The following is a 3,897-nucleotide window of genomic DNA, read 5'->3' on the forward strand; positions in this document are numbered from 1 at the left end:
CTAATTCTAGGTTTAGAAACTTTCTATTTTCTGTTTTAAAAAACTTTTCTCTTTCATTTTTAGAAACTAGGTTACTTTCTTATTTCTCTTTTTATAAACTAATTCACTTTCCTTTTTCTTTTGCAGGATCCTAATGTAGAACCTTCTAATTTGTTAGCTTCTTTCTAATTCTCTCTCTCATTCTTATTCTAGATTTTTATTTCCCTTCTTTCTTTTAGGTTTAGGTTGGATTCTGAAATTGAGGGCTAAGAGTGTTTCATGCTTAAGTGGGTTTGTAACAACACTCGACATCTCTTGAGTGAAGGAGGATTGGTTGAGGGGTTATCTATCCATCACAGGATTAGACACCACTCGAGATCCTCATACTTATTAAGGTTATGGCTACAAATCAACCTGTAAATCAATTGGAGAATCAATCACAATCTCGAGTTGCGAAAGTCCAGGATGAGAATGAGGTAACCATGCACCCCCGCCTCATAGTTTACGAGATTACTTACAATCGGCGAGGGTAAGCACCCTTCTTGTATGGTTTTTCCAAAAAAACACAGGAAACATGGATATTAAACCTGGAGTGATCCAACTCCTTCCAAAGTTCCTTAGACTTGAATCTAAAAGTCCATACCTACACTTGTAAGAATTTGATGAGGTTATAGCCACTTTATATTTTCCTAACATGTCTGAGGACACGGTCAGGGTGAAAATGTTTCCTTTCTCCTTAAAAGAAAAAGCTCAGACATGGTTGCACGCACTACGTGCGCGATTTATTAGCACATGGAATGACATGATGAAGGAGTTCGTAAAAAAAATTCTTTCCAAACCATAAGACGAACACCATCAGGAAATCAATCTTGAACTTCACTTAAAAAGAAGATGAAACATTCTTTTAATGTTGGGAGCAGTTCAAGGATCTCGTCAGTTCATGCCCCACAACACGGTTTTGAAACGTAGCACATAACAACTTTCTTTTATGATGGACTGACATCTTCCATGCGCCAATTCATCAAGACGATGTGCAATGGGGAGTTCATGAAGAAAAATGTCAGTGAGATGTGGGATTACTTTGACAAACTCGCTGAAATCGCACAATCATGGGACATCTCCCCAAAATCTAAAACCACATCTAAGCCTACTCAAGCAAGGGAGAGAGGTGGGATATACTTGCTGAAAGAGGATGATGATATAAATGCTAAAGTGGTCAGTCTTGTAAGGAAATTTGAGGCCATGAAACTTAAGAAGGATAAGGCTAAGGAAGTTATTTGCAGTATTTGTGCTTGTAACATACACACAACTGAAAATTGCCCAACGATACCTACATTTCAAGAGGCACTGAACGAGCGATTGAATGTCGTGAACAACTACCAAAGACGTTTCAATGGACCTACCTCTAACACATACAATCTTAATTGGAGAAATTATCCAAATTTTAGTTGGAGGAATGGACAAACTACTACTCCTCAAGGAATCTCTAACCAATTATTAAATCAAGGGAGACCTCAAGAGGATCCGGTCTGGAAACATATTTAAAACTAAGAGCTTCTCAATCAGAGTATAATGTATTCCTTCAAGACCTTTTAAAGGCCATACAAGGGCGTAAGACAAAAAAAATCAATTGGGGAAAAAAGGATTCTTCCAACCCAACCTTTCCCCAATCTTAAATTGCAATACGGAATAAGTGATCCAAGATCTTCAAATTAAATGGAGCAAGCTAAGTCTATCACCACTCTTAGGAGTGGGAAGATAATTAAAAAATCTATTCCAGTAATGACTGAAAAGTCTAAGGACCTAGAAGTGGATGAAATGATGATCTAGTAACACTTCATAAGAGTTAGAACCGGAACTCCAAAGCAAGCTGATTGCATCATTCCCCCAACGGTTGATTGCACCAAAACCTCTCTCTAACTCTAGACATTCTATAGCTGCTGAAACAAGTGAAGGTTAAAAAGACTTACGCACGACCACAAGGTGGCAAAATATTAAAAAGAAAATTTTTTTAACAGAAAAAGTGAGTGTCATCCTCAAGCAAGATGTACCACAAAAATATAAAAGATCCTGGTAGCCCAACCATCCCTTGTGTAATTGGGAATTACCGGATTGAGCATGCACGTATTGACTTAGGAGCGAGCATAAATCTGATTCCTTACTCGGTCTATGAACAGCTAGGTTTAGGTGAATTGAAACCCACTCGAACCACATTATAACTTGCTAATCATTCAGTTCGTGTACCGAGAGGGGTAATTGAGGATGTGTTGGTCCAGGTTGATAAATTCTAGTACCCGGTAAATTTTATCATCCTAGATACTCAACCCATTGTGGACATGAGCACTCAAATTCCTATCATTTTTGGCCGCCCATTCCTTGCCACATCAAATGCAACCATTAATTGTAACAATGGAGTCATGAGTTTATCTTTTAGAAATATGACATTGGATTTGAATATTTTTTTAATACAGACAAATAGTTATAGGATGATGATGATTCCCATGACATTAACATGATTAACTCTTTTGTGGAAGATAGGACACTTTTGACCTTATCCTCTGACCCTCTAGAGATGTGCCTGACCCACTTCCATGATTTTGATGAGGATATGATTAGGGAGATGGGTGTCATGCTTGATACTGTGCTAGCACTTGAAGTTAATTGATAGATACCACAATTTGAAGAATTGCGCCAAAATGATGTAGTGCCTCTACCATCTAACCTCAAGGCACCAAAGCTTGACCTAAAACCTTTGCCCCCTAATTTGAAATATGCCTATTTAGGTCAAGATGAGACATACCCAGTGATGATTTCTTCCCACCTTGAGCAAGAACAAAAGAGTATGCTCATTTCTACTCTCATCGAGCATAAGAGAGGCCTTGAATGGTCGATTGGGGACCTCAAGGGAATTGACCCTTCGATTTGTACTCACTGCATTTATCTAGAGGATAATGCGAAGACCTCCCGGTAACCACAACGTAGATTAAATCTTATATGAAGGAAGTGGTTAAGGCTAAGGCTCTTAAGTTATTGGATGTGGGTAATATATACCTGATATCCGATAGTCAATAGGTGAGTCTACTCAGGTGGTTCCTAAGAAGTCCAGAATCACCATCGTAGCTAATGTCCTTAATGAACTTGTGCTGACTAGAGTTACTACTGGTTAGAGAATGTGCATTGACTATAGAAAATTGAATACCGTCACGAGGAAAGACCACTTTCCTTTGCCCTTCATCAATCAAATTTTTGAAAGGCTAGCTGGTCATACCTATTATTGTTTCCTTAATGGATATTCAGGTTACAATCAGATCAAGATAGCCATTGAAGACCAAGAAAAGACCACGTTCACATGTCCTTTTAGCACATTTACTTACCAAAGGATGTCATTTGGGCTATGTAATGCCCTTGCCACCTTTGAGCAATGTATGTTGAGTATTTTTTCTGATATGATGGGGCAATATTTAGAGGTCTTTATGGACGTTTTCTCTGTCTATGGTCCATCCTTCAGTGATTGTTTGGAGAATCTTAAATGTGTGTTGAAGCGATGTGAGAAAAATAATTTGGTACTGAATTGGGAGAAGTGTCATTTCATAGTTCGTAAGGGAATTATCCTTAGACATATCATCTCATCCAAGGGAATTGAGGTAGATAAGGCTAAGATTGATCTTATCTCTAACTTACGTCCACCCAAGAACATACAAGACGTGCGATGCTTTTTAGGATACACTGGATTTTCCAAAAGATTTATAAAGGACTTTAGTCACCTCCTCGTCCTTTATATAATCTACTTCAACAGGATGTGGCATATGAGTGGATTGAGCAATGCCAGGAAGCTTTTACTAAGCTCAAAGGCATGTTAACCACTTCACCTATCATGCAGCCACCCAACTGGAGCATTCCTTTTGAACTTATGTGCGA

General features: G+C 38.4%; 1 non-coding gene across 1 annotated transcript; it reads right to left on the bottom strand.

Moving 5' to 3' along the window:
• Positions 1-830: 830 nt before the first annotated feature.
• LOC131219816 (small nucleolar RNA R71) lies at positions 831-938 on the bottom strand. Its single transcript, XR_009158459.1, has one exon. It is a non-coding gene; the product is annotated as a small nucleolar RNA R71 (small nucleolar RNA).
• Positions 939-3,897: the final 2,959 nt, after the last annotated feature.

This window comes from Magnolia sinica, chromosome 11 (assembly GCF_029962835.1).
Source record: "Magnolia sinica isolate HGM2019 chromosome 11, MsV1, whole genome shotgun sequence".
Classification (NCBI taxonomy): domain Eukaryota; kingdom Viridiplantae; phylum Streptophyta; class Magnoliopsida; order Magnoliales; family Magnoliaceae; genus Magnolia; species Magnolia sinica.